This window comes from Talpa europaea (genome assembly GCF_964194135.1).
Source record: "Talpa europaea genome assembly, chromosome: 6".
Classification (NCBI taxonomy): domain Eukaryota; kingdom Metazoa; phylum Chordata; class Mammalia; order Eulipotyphla; family Talpidae; genus Talpa; species Talpa europaea.
This window is the reverse complement of record NC_140072.1, coordinates 38817455-38835203: the sequence shown is the minus strand read 5'-3', so window position 1 is coordinate 38835203 and position 17749 is coordinate 38817455. Positions and strand designations below refer to the sequence as shown.

Genomic DNA, 17749 nt, shown 5'->3' with positions numbered 1-17749 from the left:
CTGGTGAGAATTCCACATGGCGAAGCAGACCTCTCCGGTCTCGTCCGCTGCTCACCTCAGCAGTGTATTTCTTCTGTCTGCCTGTTCTGTTCCCTGCTCTGTCTTTGGTGAATCTTCTCACCCTCCCGCATTTCTGGCCTATACCCCGGTTCTTGTATAAAAATAAATAAATCTTTAAAAAAAACAGACTTTATTTTATTAACCACAGGACAATAAGAAGTAACTGTAGGGCTTTTATTAGGGAGAGGTGGGGGAAAGATATGTGGGACCTGACTACATATTCTTTATACCTTCTGATGAATCTATAATTAGACAAATAGAACAGATAGAGAGTGAGGCAATATGACTTACATTTTTCAAGTACCATGCTGACTTCTAAGTGGTGATAAAATCTGGGTAGGGAGGAATAATATTTGACATTATTGCAGCCATCCAGGTAAGAGAAGTATATGGTGGCAGGAGTGATGGAGAAAGTTTGTGTTACATTTTGGAGGTGAATTTGAAGGAATTAGTGATTGACTGGATGTGGCAGGCCATGGGAGGTGCTGGGAACGAATTGCAGGGTTCCTACTTGAACAGCTGGTATGGATGGAAAGCCACTGATTGGGTGGGCAAGACAGGCATAGGAGCAGGGACAAAGGTGGAGATTTATTTGGGTTGTGAAGTTCAAGATGCTTCTGGGATGCTGAGTAGAGATGTTGAGTAGATAGCTGGGTATGTGAGGTTGAAGCTGTTAATTGCCAATTAAATACAAAATATCATGTCTTTAGCAAATAATAGTTATAAAAAGGAGATATATGGTTAATTTTTGGATATACATTTTGCTATTATAAGTAGAACTTAGAATTCAAATGGTTAGAATGCATTTTTTTTTCTCTATTCCACATGCAAGTAAACGCTATCTTTACTATTACCAGTATCAGGTTTTCCATGCTGACAGGGGAGATATCTCTGCAGCAGTGATTTTAATCACTGCTTCACCAGTATTAGGGACATTATATCTACATTCAACTACTTGACTAAATGCTATGGCAGCTAATCTTAATTCATTTGTGTTTTACTGTTACTGAAGCATGCTGTGAAATTTCGATGGGATCAGATAACTTTATGGGAATTCTGCCTAGTAAAGTCTTACTTTTTTCCCCTTATCATTCTTCTTCAAGTTGAAACTTGTATTTATTAATTTGTTTCACTGCTTAATTTCCTTATATATCTATTAACATATTTTATGTTTCATTAACTTAACTTTTATGCTGTTATTTTCAATTTAGTCATAGTTGATGAGTCTCTAACTTTTTATGTTCTGAGCTTCCATTTGGCATTTTTTTTCAATCCACTTAGTAATATTTGCAAGACAAAGAAAATAATCTTACTCTTCTTTATCCTCTGTGATAATGAGTACTTTGCATTTTCAGATTCCTAGGAATGCTGTCTAGGAAGTATTTTGTTGAGTGGACTTTGACCTTATCCTGTTCTCTAAGGGGTCAAGAAGAGTCAGGGATGACAATATAATTTATCATCCACATAAGAACATTTTTGAGAGTGAAAGGGGATGCTAACCAGATGGGAGTGAGGGACTACAAGAGAAAACACTGCTTTTCTGGGTGAACTGGACTGTCTGGTTGCTGCACAAATATAAATAAGATCAGGGTGAGAAGAAAGAATTTCAGGGGCTGAGGAACTTGTCAATAGTGAAAGCAAACAGCACAAATCATCCTGATTCCTGTGTCTCTAAGTCAAATCAATACTAACATCATTCTCCTTTTCTCTTTCCAGATACTTCTTCATTTATAATTTGAGCTTATCCTTTTTGTAAGCCTGCATTGAACTTTTAAGCTTTTGTTGATTGTCCACTCTCTGAACACCTAGTCTAGAACTCTAGAATAGAACACTGGGTTCTATTCTTTCTTGAGGAATTTACCATCTGCCTTAAGAAATTTTAGTCCTGGCTTCTCAAGTTCATTGAAGATACTGAAGACAGAGATCCTAGCTCATCCTCCTACTATCAGAAAGAACATCCTGATGACTGGGAACACGAAGTGTGATTCATAGGTAGGATGTGAGTAGGTGACTTCTGGGAATGACAAATACTACTATTTGCTAAGGCCCCAATCTAAGAAGTTTGTTGAAATATATTTTCCCTTCTTAGCTATTTATTCTTACTCTAATTTTACCTTCTTTAAAAAACTAGGGTACAATTTCCTTTGTGAAGAAAGTTTAGGTACTTTTTATTTATTCATACTGGATTCCTTAGATTTGTTATACCTATCAGAAATTTGATTAAGATAATAACAAACATTTATTGATCACCTGCTATATCCTACAAAAAATGATGATCATGGTCAACTTTACCAATGAAGTGTGCTTGGATAATGTTATCTTACAATTTGGATCGTGTTAGTAAAAACCTGATTTGTGTGAAGGCTTATTTGAGATCAAATTGTCAGTGACAGTCCAGATTTGGCAATCCAGATCTTCTGAAAGGAACTGAGAGGCACTTGTTTTCATTGAGCATTTCCAGGACATTAAAGACAAACCATGAGTAATTTGTGACTTCTGCCATATGGCTCCCTCTGATTCAGGCCCTGGAGGCTTTTGCCATTACAAGTGTGCACATTCTGGGGCCGCTGCTATGAATTAGGAAGAAGAGAAAGACATGGCGAAATGTGAGCACCTGCTAGGGGGCTGTCCCCTGCCCACAGTGACTGACATAAGACCTAGTGCTAGAGGGGTTAAGGGTCCACTGGGGACATAGAAAACAGAAGACTCCTTAGACTGTGGGCACTATTGATCAACTTGAAGCCAATATTAAGGGTCATACCTCCAGTTGATTTTTGGAGGAGGCCTGTGGCAGGGGCCTGGAGCGGGAATTCAAGGGATTATTCTGAAGTGAGAGAATGATGCACGAAAACCCAGAGTCATGCATGAGGCTGTAAGTGTTGTCCGTGATGTGTGGGTGCGTGTATGGAAGTAAAATGGGTAGTATCCAGCTCCATGCCAAGTCCTGGGGAGCAACTTGAGCTTTATGAGGTAGTATCACTGTGCTGTGGCAAGTAGCTGCTATTACCTGGGCAAGTGGATGCTGACACCATAAAGAGCCAGATTTAGGGAGTCTAGAAATGGGTACCTGTTACTTTATTGAACAACTCTTGGTATAAGGTCTAATCAACAGCACAGGTCACACAAAGACTCAACAAAAATGTCACCGGATGACCATGATCATGCCATAAAGGTGCTTTGTCTGAACCCCTGAAAGATGATATATCAGTTTTTATCTCATTCATTTAATTCAATTTGTTCTCCTTGCAAAAATGTTTTGTGTGAGAGGATGAGAAATCAGTATTGCCAACTGGGCTTTAGTCTTTGTCATAGATTCTAAAAAGTTTATCCATGCTTCTGTTCTTCTGTTAGTATAATTACAAACCAACTATTCCATTGTTGTTCTTTTCTTTTTCAAAGCAATGAACAAGGCCATGTTTTTTTTTTTTTTTTTTTTATAGAGGCATGCTTTATTTATTTGTTTGCTGGTTTGTTTGTTTGTTTTGTTTATACATGCACTGGGTACAGTCAGAAGCGCGGGAGGGTGAGAGAATTCACCAGAGCCAGAGCGGGGAGCAGAGCAGGCAGAAGGACCGAAGTACACTGCTGAGGGGAGCAGCGGGCGGCAGGAGAGGTCTGCACGCCATGTGGGACCCTCCTCTGGTGGCCGGGGAGCAGCCGGGGATCGAACCGGCGCCGCAGAGGCCGCGCGCAGTTTCGCAACCCAGCGCTCAACCGCTGCGCCACCGGGGAGGTGAACAAGGCCATGTTTTGTCTTTAAATAGGCATCACCTTTTAATTATCAATTATCTTTTAGGTAAAAGGATAGGCGAAATTTTTGCTAAAACATTATTTTGTTAAAAATCAGCACTACTCTCTATGAAACTATTTCCTTTATAAGAAATATATATATATATATATATATATATATATATATATATATAGTTTGTGGTGTTTTTAGTAAAAGCTTTAATCAAGGTACTAAATAAAGAACTACTTAACTATATGTGATTTCCATTGCAGATTAGATAGGTTACCAGTCTCTAAACTTCTCCTCCAAACATAACTATTTTTTTATGTTTTTTATACTTTATTTTATATAATTCTTACATCATTTTTCATCTTCGCACAATGTATGCATTTTTTTTTAATAGAGGCATGTTTTATTTATTTGTTTGTTTGTTTTGTTTATACAAGCACTGGGTACAGTCAGAAGCGCGGGAGGGTGAGAGAATTCACCAGAGCCAGAGCGGGGAGCAGAGCAGGCAGAAGGACCGAAGTACACTGCTGAGGGAAGCAGTAGGCGGCAGGAGAGGTCCGTGCGCCATGTGGGACCCTAATCCAGTGGCCGGGGAACAGCCGGGGAATCGAACCGGCGCCACAGAGGCCACGGGCAGCTTTTGCAACCCAGCGCTCAACTGCTGTGCCACCGGGGAGGCCCTGCATTTTCTTTTTTTTTTTTAATTTTATTTTTATATTACCCATACAATTGCAACCCCCTTATTTTGACCCCAATCTCTCCTTTCCCCGCTCCCTGCCCCATAGTGTGTCTCCGGTTCATCATAACTATTTTTTTAAAGAATATTTTCAATAATTCAATACCTACTATGGGGTTAGTTCTCTTGTTATTTGTGTTTAGGTTGTTTTGGGAGTGATATGATAGTTTCACAACTAAGAATATCTAACATCTAGTTAAAAGTCTTCAAATTTCAAACTTCATCTTATATAGATATGATATAAATGCGGGTATATATTTAAATTCTGGGCCCCATATTTTATTATAATTTTTATCTGTCCAAGTGGTATGAGTTCATTAAAGGAATATAATATAATGAGTTCATTATAGGAATATATATATATATATATATATGTGAAACAAGTAAAAAAAGTAAAAGCAAGTAAAAAAAAAACAACACAAAACAACAAACTAAAACAAAGAGTAATCTCCATCTTACTATGGGGAGATAGCTACTGTTATGTTCTTCAGTTAGCAGTCTGTGTGAGTTTATCTTTCTTTTGCATGTTACCAACACACATTAGGGCTATCTTGGAGCCAATGTGAGCATGGGGATGTTATTTGAAGGAAACAGAAATATGCTATGAAAACCCTGAAAAATAAGGTGGGTATCAAAGACTCTTTGATAGGGTTGGGGGGATAAACTGTAACATCCTGTAAAACTCCCTTAGTGTCTCTTTATGCAGCTGTTGGCTTGAAGGCCTAGACCAGTTGGTGGTTATCCTGTCTCTCTCTTCTCTTTGCTTCCTTCCTTCCTCCTCACTCTCTCCTAAAATTCCAGGCTACCATTCTCACCTCTACCTTCTAGATCTATTCTCCTATAGTTAACTTCTTGACTTTTCTTATATTAGTCAATTTTCTTGGCCTCTTCCTGTATTCCTTTCTATTAATTAAATAAGCATTTAAAGGGCCTTCATGGTGGCGCAAGGGATTAAGACACAATCTATGAAGCTGTCCACAGTCTCTGTAGCACGAGTTCGATCGCCCGGCCGGACAGGGAGCTACCCACATGGTTCAGCAGACCTCTCCTGACTTGCCCGCTGCTCTCCTCAGCAGTGTGCTTCTGTCAATCTGCCTGTTCTGTTCCCCACTCTGTCTCTGGTGAATCCTCTAACCCCACCCCCCACATCTCTGGCTTGTACCCCAGCTCTTATGTGCATAAATAAATAAATCTTAAAAAAATAAACAAGCATTTAAAAATGCAAATAAAGAACATTCCTGGGGAGAGGAGGAAGAGGCAGAAGGGGAGGGGGTGTAAGTTAAAAATGCATACTTTAATAGTTTTACACTAATATGTATTGATATATATTTGTATTAATATATTTTCTTTTAATCTACTTTAGTATTTTTGTTCAGTCACTTTAAGATATCAAAATGGAAGTTCAGTAAAGCTGCTTTGCTCAGCTTCAATGTAGGCCAGTGGAAGGGCACCACACAGTGGCCAGGGTCTGCTCTGGCCTCATTGTGGACTATTCAGGGCAGAGGTTAAAGAGAAGGGGACCAGATGGATTTTGAATTCTTCTAACCTCAGTGTGAAGAGGACTCGTGGGACCCAAGGTGGGTGCTAACAGACATGCTTCCTCTGGGGATGCTAATGAAGAGGAAGCACGGAAGCCATCTCTCAGACAGGTGTTTGCAAAGTTGCTGGGCAGGTTCTAGGTTTCTGAGACTAATCTCTTTTCTTCAAGGAAGTTATAGTCTAAAGCAGTTTATCTATCTCAGAGCTTGCCAGGAGCTCCTGGGGAGAATTCTTTTACCTCCAGGGTTCACCATAACAGAACTACATATATAAAGGAAGTGCCTGCCTGGGTCAAGTCTGGATAGGCACAAAGAGCACTGAGAATTCATTGGGCAGATCCATGGCTGCCTCTGGATCATGGTGAATGATCCAAGCTTGGCTATCAATTCTCAGAATTGTGAGGGTGGTAGATTCTGGGAAACAGCATTGCCAATGTGCTTTTCCATGCAAGTGTGTGTGTGTGCATGCATGATCATGTGCTTGCTTTCTAATACAATTTTAAAGTAAAGGCAAACAAACAAGAATAACCATTAAGAAAAACCTAATGACAACTGGGCTGCTTGGAGATACATTTTATAGATAGTATGTGGATGTATATTCCTGGTTCTTGGTAGCAGAAGGTTGAATCTGGAGTGTGGATGGTAATGCAGTCTAAGTCCTGCAGGTTCTGTCATGGCCTTGTGGCCTGCTCACCAGGGCTTTGATCACCCCCACACAGCTGCAACTCATCTTACAGGGTAACTAAAGGGCAGTCCAGACATTGAGCATGGCCCAAATGGTGATGACTCATTAATAACTCTCATCTTTGGCACAGCAGGTAGATATTGGGATTAGTCACTTCTTACTTTGGTGGGATTGCCAAATGCCTTTTGGAGCTTTTAACAAAGTCCTTATGCTACTGTGATATGATGTTCTGGTGGAGCCTCATCCACTTTCCTTTGGCCTTGGGGGCTGGTTGATTATTGTGAATATAATGGAGTCTAAATTGTGGGAAACAAATGTTACTTTGACTTGTATAAAGACAAGATGAAAGTGAAACAACTATTTTGATAATTTTGCTAAAAATGCAACCTGTGCTTGAAAAACCTAAATCTAAGTTTGGCTTCATGTCTTATTTAAACTCAGACAAAATAGCAATATTGGAGGGTAAAAACAGGTTTGTATGGTTAGTAAAGATTCTCATAATTCTACTATTGCAAACCAATCACATAAAAGAATGTTGAACCAATTATAATTGGGTTATAATTGGTATTAAGATTTTCACCTTCAAAGTGAACATTGTTGTATGGCTTACATGTGAATGTTTTCACATATATGTTGTAATTATACACTCTTTCTTGAATGGCCTTGGACTTGTAAGAATGAAGTCCAGTTGGGAAAGATTGTTATCCAGAAACATGTTGCTGAATCAGACCTCCCCAGAGAGCTGTTCTGAGTAACACACCCTTGCACTTTCTAGTTGGGACAAGACCATGCCTGGTGGCCTGGCATTTCAGGAATGGGCTAGTCTGCTTCTTAAAAGATGGTCTTGTCTCACTCAGCACAACTTGTAGGCTGCAGATCAGCCAGGATGAAACTGGGAAGTGCCAAGGGGGCACTGAATGACCACAAATGATTTTACTCTATATAGAAACAAAAGGCTAAGACTGTCTCCTGAGAAAAGCTGTGCTTTAGGAGATAACCAGCCCTGCTTGGCGATGGCTTGTCAAAATCCAAACAAAAACAGAACTTTCCAAGTACATGTTTGGACCAAACACCTGAATGATTGTGGGTAAATCCTTTAGTGGATGAAACCACAAAAGCCTGGATATGAGTGATAGCACAGACTCCAAGGAGCATCCACTCTCAATGGTTATACTTCTGAAAAAGCTATTGAAAAACACCATTAAAGTCACAAGACAAAGGGCTATTCCTCTGAGTTAAATTGTAGGGTCCTCTAGAGGGAGAATTCTACTTCTCTGCCAACAAGCTGGCAGTTGTGTTTGAGAAGAGCATGCCTATAAACTAATGATGATGGTTTTTCTTCTGTTCTCTAAATGGAGAGTCTATTTCAGAGGTACTGATATCCACCATTGATGAAAACTTGGCTTGGTTAAAAAATAAATTCTTCAGCTTAACAAAGCAATGTGTGTCCATTTTTGTGATAGCTGTATGCTTGCCCAAATTTAATGGATCATCTTTTAATTTTTATATGATTTCCTCATTTTCCCGATTTCCATTCAGGGTCCTTAGACTGAAATTAATCACATTCTATATTCCAGGCTGGCTAGACACAGCAAAACCTAAATAAATCTCAATCAGGTCCTCAGAGGAGGTCTGAGAAAGTAATTTAGGAAACAAGGTTGTGAGCCTTTATACATCTGTGCTCAGTGACATTTCATTTGGGTGACTGTTTCAATTCTGAAAATGTAAGGTGATTAACATAAAAAAGACAATTATATTTTTGTGTCTCTACTTAATGCTTGTGCTGCTTTTCACAAATATTTTTAGAATGACAGGGAAATTTAATTTATAAAATATGGATTACTTAACTAAGTTTTGGGGTGGTTAAGCAAACAAAGTGACAAAAACCTACTGAATATTTGGCTTTCAGGGATTGTGAGTTACGCTGAAGGTTCGAATATGGTTATAGATGACAAAGATCATAGGCAGTGATTTTCAATTAAACTTCTTATTCTACTTCCATATTAAAAGAAATCAGTTTTTCAGTATGATTAAATTGGATATTTAGCTTAGAAACAACATTAATGCAGGAATAAGAGAAAAACCAATCCTTTTTCCTATTTTGCTATAGGTTTAACATATGTAATATATACTTTTTTTGTATTGTCATTGAGGGTATGACATTTCCTGTTATTTAAAATTTACTATAAAAATGTAAGGTTAAATGATCATAATAAGTATTATTAATGTGTTCTTCATCAAGACCAACAAACCAGAATCTTGCATAATACTGGTACTTAGTAGGCACTCAAGATTATCCTCAGAATAATTTTTATGCAAAAATTTTTTAGCTCTCGTTTGGCTACAAATAACATCTACAATACAGTTCATTTCTAATGAAGAAACTTGATTTTGGAGCCTTACTCCTCAAACCTGGTCCTGATTATTGCTTCAACTCCTGTTTATATAATTCTACACAACTTTGGCAGGATTCAAGAGCACATACCAGGGTGTTGGCTTTTATGAATCTCCTGGGATGTGAATGTCAAGCTGACTGGATGAACTCTGGCCACAAATCCCAGACAAGCACAATGACTCTATTTATTCAGACTTGGCCGCCTGAATGCAGATTGACTCTGTGGGTAATAAATTTTCACAGGCCAAGAACTCCAGCATCAACCAAGCTGATCCTGAGAAGAAAAATGCACCCAGGGAAGTGGAGCTGGGCTGCAAAAGCCTCCTATATTTTTATTCCACGTCTGCATATCATTCAGCAAATTCATTCGGTCACTGATTGACATGCACTGCCAATGGCTCCAGAGGTTCTTTTTAAAAACTCAACTTTCTGTTATGCAATTGTTACATTAAAAAGGAACAAGGGAAAAAATGAACAGCACCCATTCCAATTGGTAATCTGCTTTTAATATTAGACCCCAAACTGATGTTAGTTATCCAGTAACCTTTCTGGTAAAAAGCAGAAGATTGAGATGGGAATGTTTCTTGTGCCTCTTTATAAGAAAGCAAAGGTAACAAAAAGCAATAGAGCTGCAATTCAGTGCTCAGAGCAATCTCATCTATAATTCTGACATCTTAATGCAGCGAGACTTTAGATTCATTCTAAGAAGACTAAGATTCTTTTTGAGAGACAGATTAGTACTGTATGCATTAAAAATAAGAAAAGAATTGGCTCTTTAACTTGCAGATTTATGTTAACTACCTAGATATCTATTAAATTAATTGTGTGCTTTCTAATATTGATTGGGGATTAAAAGGTAACTTTTCTTCATTGTGAGAAGTAAATTATGCCAGTAGGAAAATTTCCTCTACAGATTATATCCAATGATCACTGCCTGTAAAATTCAAATTGTCAGTTTAAATGGATAAACCATGCTCATTTAAAGAGAAAAATGCAGTTATGTAATTAAAATGAAAAGACTGCCTAATATGTGTGGATAATGTAATTACTTGAAGCTGCAGGCACATACATAGACATTCAATTTGGATCACTGTTCCCTTACTTTCCCTGAGCTTACGTATTTGTCATCTCTGAAACACTGCAGTTGGTGCTATCTTGGCTGCTCCATGCTGAAAGCCATAATCATGTTTCCCTCTCTTCATGCCTTAGCTATAATAATTTCACGTAGATATTTGCTGTGCCCAACCTCCCAAGTTTATCCTGACTTGAGAGGCAGAGTTCATATTTTCACTAAGTGGGAAGAGACACAATATAATTCATCTCCTTTTTCTAAAGCCATTTAAAAACTCCTTTAGCAGAACTTCAGGAATAATCATGTCTTAAATCTTCTTATTCCTTCACATTTTCCTACAGAAACATTAGCTCTTAGAATCGCTAAAACCAAGAGCTACAGAAAAGGAGATCAAACAAATTGCTACATGTATTATGTATCTTTCATTTACCCAAACAAGAAAACTAATTCTCAAATTATTTGTCCCATTTCCAGCTTAAATCTCATTAAGTATGAAAATTATAGCAGCAAAGATGAGAATATGCTTCCAATTCATTTCAATCTCTGAACTTTCTAGGTAAATTCTGTCCCAATTGCAGTTTTAGTGGTTCTAGTGAAAACCCCACTATCCTTGAATGGGATGGCTATAGAGAAACCCATTCTTGGTTTTGGAGGTTCCTATTTGAAACAACTTTTGAAAATGTGTAATTTAAATAGGTTGTGGCATTAAGAATACTTAAGGGATTTTCTTATTTCGGACTCAGACTCAGAAGGGTTTCCTTGCTTCACTCCCAAGAGGATCATCTAATAGTTAACCAGAATTACACTGCACCCAGAGAATCCCATGGCTTGCAGTGAAACTACCCCTTGGGCATAAGAGACTAGAAGGGGCACAGAGGAGGTTCATGCTTCATTGACTGTAAGATGGATGGAGGTGAATGGGAATGTCTGGAGGCTGTGATGCTGGATGGAAGTCAGAGGGTGAGGCTGCCTCTCAGCCAGGGACCCTGGAGAGGGGAGAACTGAATGATGTGGAGGCATACACATACTTGACAGAGGAAAATACATGTGGAGGAGCAGGGGTGCTCCTAGTAAAAAGAACAAAGACAACGCATTGGACACACTCCCACTACCTTTTATCTTGGGACTGGCACTGACAGGGAAGAGACAGCAGAGTCTCAGATCTGGAACCACAGAATGGCGCCACAAACCTGAGCCTACTTCCACCCCCAGCACATTCACACCTTTGGCTTAACCCTCCAGGCCTGTCCCCACCCTGTCACTTAGCAACTGAAAAAAGAGGTTTCAATTGCTATTGAAATTGACAAAGGCCAAAACCCTAAAATCAAATCAAAGCACAGTACCACCTGCTGGAAAAGTAAAGGTGGTTCAACTCGCTAAGTTACTGCTACAGATGCTTTTGAAAAATAGAGAAATCTAAAGCAGCAGTATGAGCAAATTGAAAAAAGTATATAACATATGGCACCCCTGAGTCCTCAAGAAATATGATTATCACAAGGAGAGAACAACTCTTCAGAATCTAACCACATGTGCTGGAGGAACTTGAATAAAGGCATGTGTGGCTTGAAGTTCATGAAAACCCATGGATGAGCTCCATCTGAAGTGAATAAAGGAGAAGAAGTGAGTGAGACCAGACTGTGTAGGGTAGAGTCAGTCATGCTATGGGCTCTGGATATCATCCCCAGTAGAATGGGAAACCCATTTAAAATTTCATTTATTTATTTATTCGTTCATTCCCCAAATCAATGATGACTTTTATTACTGCATCTTAAAGATGTATCACAAATAGGTCTAAGAAATCATCCAGTATCTTCCTGTTCCGTAGCTGGACAACTTAAATCTTATTCATCGGCCTGCTGAAATGTTCTTTTTCAGAAACATAGATACCATCCAAAAATTTCCTGATATCCTTGTTTTTAACTGTCATGGCTTGCTGAATCAAAGCAGCTGAATTTGATACAAGTTCAATGTCATTTACTTCAAGAATCAACTCATCTTTCTGGTCTTGAGATACTGAATAAGCAATGCCTTGTCTCATCTGAACCCTGCAAATGTATTTTCAGCCCAAGAAATTTTGGATTTCAACAAGAGACCCATTCTCCTAAATAACAATGTTGATAGGGAAGTGAGCATACACAGACCTCTTCCTATAACAGAAGCCCAGTGTAACACCCTTGATCATTTTCTGTACATGAATACAGATAGTATGAACTGTAGCCAGTTCCTTTCTATTTCCCCACCATTTGTCAACCCAGAACCTCTTCTTTTTCTTCCCAAGCAGACTGAGTTGACATTGATGTGACTGAAGTCCCTCTGCAGGGTGCCTCTGGGGCCCTTCACAATAACAGTGCAAACCTTCAGGGAGATGTCAACATTTTCTGGAATGTCTACAGTCTGATTGCTGAGAATGGTCTTCATTCTTTCAAAGCTATTTATTTATTTTTAACTTAGACCATTTAAGATTTTAGAACAATGAGTGGCTTGACCTGCTTTATTGTTTTTTTTTAAAGATTACTGTGAGGATGTTGTATTAGAGGGTGAGGAATGCAAATAAGGTTATTTCTACCAGACTAATTTAGACTGATGAAAATGGAAAGAGCTGGGTGAATATTTTAATTTTTGAGATTGAATTTATAGGATATAGAGATAGAATTCACATTTGAGTGAGGAACACAGAGTCATCCAGGATGTGCATATTGGCTCTAGTCTTCAACAATGGGGCATGTGGAAGTTCTAGTTTTAGGAATTTATAAAATAATCACAGGAGAACATATTTGTGTGTATGTGGTAGAAGGGTAGTAATGAGCAGAAGTCTAATCCGGCAAAAATGGAATTTGAAGTGCTTGTGAGACATGCAGGTGGAGTAATCAGGTAGGCCTGCAGCACAGAAGAGGAGAGCTCTGAGCTGAGGTTGTAACTTGAAAAATTATAAGCATATAAAAACTTAAGGTCATGAAGATGTATGAAATTACCCAAAGAAAAAGAGGGTGGAAATGGAGAAGAGAAATGAGGGATGAATTCTGCAAGGCTCCAAAATTCCGTGAGTGGAGGTGGGTAGAGGAAGAACAGACAGCAAAGGAGCCTGAAAAGAAACAAGCAGAGGAAACAAGCCAGGAGAGTTTGGTGTTGGATACCTTAGAAAAGTGGGGTGATGCCACTGCTTTTCAATATAATACTGGAAGTCCTAGCCAGAGCAATAAGACAAGAGAAAGACATCCAAGGAATCCAAATAGGAAAAGAAGAAGTCAAACTATCACTATTTGCAGACGATATGATATTATACATAGAGAACCCCAAAAACTCCACAGAAAAGCTAATTCAACTCATCAATCAGTTCAGTAAAGTGGCAGGATACAAAATCAACACGCAAAAGTCAGTAGCCTTCCTATACACAAACAATAAATCTGAAGAAGAAGAAATAAAAAAAAAACCATCCCTTTTATTATTGAAACAAAAAAATCAAATATTTGGGAATAAATCTAACAAAAGAGGTAAAGGACCTATACAAAGAAAACTATAAAACACTGTTAAAAGAAATAGAAGAAGACACAAAGAAATGGAAAGACATCCCCTGCTCATGGATTGGAAGAATAAACATTATTAAAATGGCCATCCTACCAAAAGCAATATACAGATTCAATGCTATTCCAATCAAAATTTCAATGTCATTCTTCAAAGAAATAGAACAATTATTGATGAAATTCATATGGAATCTCAAAAACCCCCGAATAGCCAAAGCTCTCCTGAAAAAAAAAGAAGGGAATGGAGGCATCAGACTCCCAGACTTCAAACTATACTACAAAGCCATAATCATCAAAACTGCATGGTATTGGAACAAGAACAGACATACAGACCAATGGAATCGAATAGAAAATCCAGAAATAAACCCACAGATTGATGGTCAACTAATCTTTGACAAAGGAGCAAAGACTATGCATTGGAGCAAAGAAAGTTTGTTCAATAAATGGTGCTGGGAAAACTGGGTCGCTACATGCAAAAGAATGAAGCTTGACCACTACCTCACACCATACACAAAAATCAACTCAAAATGGATTAAAGAAAAATACATAGAAGGAAATATAGGTGAAACACTACTTGATTTGCATATCAAAGACATCTTTACAGACACATCACCCAAAGCAGTGATAGTGAAGGCAAAGATAAACAGCTGGGACTACATCAAATTAAAGAGCTTCTGCACAGCAAAAGAGACAATAACAAAAACAAAGAGAAACCCCACCAACTGGGAGAACATTTTTGCACCCAATACTAATGATAAAGGACTGATCACAAAAATCTGCAAAGACCTGATGAGACTCAACAACAACAAAGAAAATAACCCAGTCAAAAATGGGCAGAAGAGCTAAAAAGAAACTTCTCTGAAGAGGAAATGCAAATGGCCAACAGACATATGAAAAAATGTTCAACATCACTTGTAATCAGGGAAATGCAAATCAAAACTACCATGAGATACCATCTTACACCAGTGAGAATGGCACATATTAAAAAAACTAGCAACAACAAATGCTGGCGAGGTTGTGGAGAAAAAGGAACTCTCCTGCACTGTTGGTGGGAGTGCAAACTGGTCCAACCACTATGGAGAGCTGTGTGGAGATTTCTGGACCTACTAAACATAGAGCTTCCATATGATCCAGCAATTCCACTCCTAGGTATTTACCCAAAGGACACAGAAACATCAATTCCAAAGAACACCTGCACCCCTATGTTTATAGCAGCACTATTTACAATAGCTAAGCTTTGGAAACAGCCCAAATGCCCAAAAATAGATGACTGGATCAAGAAGATGTGGTACATATGTACCATGGAATATTACTCAGCATTCAAAAAAGATAAACACATGCAATTTGCAGCAACATGGATGGCGCTGGAAGGGATCATGCTCAGCGAAATAAGCCAAAAAGAAAAAGAAAAATACCGGATGGTCTCACTCATAGCAGGAATCTAGAAAACTTAAATAAGGGATCAGGAAAATGAATAATTGTAAGAAAGTGAAAATCAAAATCAACAAAAAACTATGAACCAGAGACACTTTTTGGGGGGTGGGGGCCGGGAGGGGAGGGATTGGGGTCAGAATGGGGCATGTGCAGTTGTATGGGGGAATATAAAAATAAAATTTATTATTTAAAAAAAAATGGATTAAAGAACTACACATAAGACCTGAAACCATAAAATATATAGAAGGAAATATAGGTGAAACACTACGTGATTTGCACATCAAAGACATCTTTACAGACACATCACCCAAAGCAGTGATAGTGAAGGCAAAGATAAACAGCTGGGACTACATCAAATTAAAGAGCTTCTGCACAGCAAAAGAGACAATAACAAAAACAAAGAGAAACCTCACCAACTGGGAGAACATTTTTGCACCCAATACTAATGATAAGGGACTGATCACAAAAATCTGCAAAGACCTGATGAGACTCAACAACAACAAAGAAAATAATCCAGTCAAAAAATGGGCAGAAGAGCTAAAAAGAAACTTCTCTGAAGAGGAAATGCAAATGGCCAACAGGCATATGAAAAAATGTTCAACATCACTTGTAATCAGGGAAATGCAAATCGAAACTACCATGAGATACCATCTTACACCAGTGAGAATGGCACATATTAAAAAAACTAGCAACAACAAATTTTGGCGAGGGTGTGGAGAAAAAGGAACTCTTCTGCACTGTTGGTGGGAGTGCAAACTGGTCCAACCACTATGGAGAGCTGTGTGGAGATTTCTGGACCTACTAAACATAGAGCTTCCATATGATCCAGCAATTCCACTCCTAGGTATTTACCCAAAGGACACAGAAACATCCATTCCAAAGAACACCTGCACCCCTATGTTTATAGCAGCACTGTTTACTATAGCTAAGCTTTGGAAACAGCCCAAATGCCCAAAAATAGATGACTGGATCAAGAAGATGTGGTACATATACACCATGGAATATTACTCAGCATTCAAAAAAGATAAGCACATGCAATTTGCAGCAATATGGATGGCGCTGGAAGGGATCATGCTCAGCGAAATAAGCCAAAAAGAAAAAGAAAAATACCAGATGGTCTCACTCATAGCAGGAATCTAGGAAACTTAAATAAGGGACCAGGAAAATGAATAACTATAAGAAAGTGAAAATCAGAATCAACAAAAAACTATGAAACAGAGACACTTTTGGGGAGGTGGGGGCCGGGAGGGGAGGGATTGGGATCAGAAAGGGGGGGTTGCAATTGTATGGGGAATATAAAAATAAAATTTAGTATTTAAAAAAATAAAAAAAAATAAAAACACACCAATTCTCAAAAAACCTAAAAAAAAAAAAAAAAGAAAAGTGGGGTGATGATAGCTTTCCATGCTGTAAGTCTCCTGGTAAGTAAAAAATGCCCTCTATATTTGACTCCACTGGGGTCACTGGGAACCCAGTAAGGAGTAGTTCTGGTGGAGAGGTAGAGCAGAAAGGTATGCAAAGAAATAAGGTCCCAAGTAACTGGAAAGAATTGAAATAGATTTTTGATAAGAAGAAGGAAGGAAAAGATGAGTGAAGATAAAGGTGGTTGTGTGGAACTGGTTATGGGAAGATGAATCTTTCCCATTAGAGACCATAGAGAAATGAAGCTGAATGATCTCTGATCTTTGGGCATCACCCATGCATGACAGTTTAAGGATAGTAGATACTACATGGAAGCCACAAGTCTTAGGGACAGAGATGGCTAAAGTTTAAGGGTTGAAGAAGTGTAGAGCAATCCTTTCTTTTCTGAAACAAGCCACTGAAGTGACACTGCCTGTCTTTTGTTCAATAACCTACCATGGCTCCCTGCTCTTTTTAGGATAAAGCCTACCAAGGACCTGACTATGAAGTCAGGCCTCTCCAAGTCTTTTCATTTCCTCCCTTACCTTTCCCCACATTACTCCCTAACTAATTAATTATTTGCTATTCCTTTTTTCCCTATCCCCTTTTTTTTCATGTATGTTTGCTCACACTCTTTCCCCTGGCATATACTACTCTTCCATTCTCTCAAATCTTCTGTGACAGTGATGAAAAACCCTGGTCAATAGACCCCATGTGGTCTGTCTACCTGCCAGCATTTCAAATAAGCTCAGATGATTAACATTTCAGCAGGAGAAAATCAATGTGTCCCTCTCTTATGAAAATGTTTTCCTAGCAACAAAGTAGATAATCTAAATGGTTATAATATATTGTTTTCCACAGGTATTTATAAATTGACTTTCATAATGGCTGTCAAATTAACAAAAAATTCATTTTAATTTTAAATACAAAAAGAAAATAAGTCAGGAAGATAGAAAATAAAAATCCTACATTATCCACATATAATCAATTTGTGATCAAGTAAATTATAGGATACTAAGGGACAAAACCTAAAATGCCATTGCCAATGAGCTGCTATATGTAAATGAAATGAAAAAAATAGAGAACAAAAAAACAAAGTAGCAGACTTAAACTCTAACATATTACTAATTATACTAAATACAGACTACATCAACTAGAAGAGAGAAAT

At 38.3% G+C, this 17749-nt stretch overlaps 1 protein-coding gene and 1 pseudogene across 2 annotated transcripts in view; both read right to left on the bottom strand.

Moving 5' to 3' along the window:
- Positions 1–17749, bottom strand: part of AFF3 (ALF transcription elongation factor 3) — a gene marked incomplete at its 3' end in the record, with an annotated part of 474001 nt that overhangs the window by 75367 nt on the left and 380885 nt on the right. The window lies entirely within an intron of this gene.
- LOC311172584 (large ribosomal subunit protein uL6-like) lies at positions 12067–12643 on the bottom strand (annotated as a pseudogene). The gene has a single exon. The product of its transcript is annotated as a large ribosomal subunit protein uL6-like (transcript).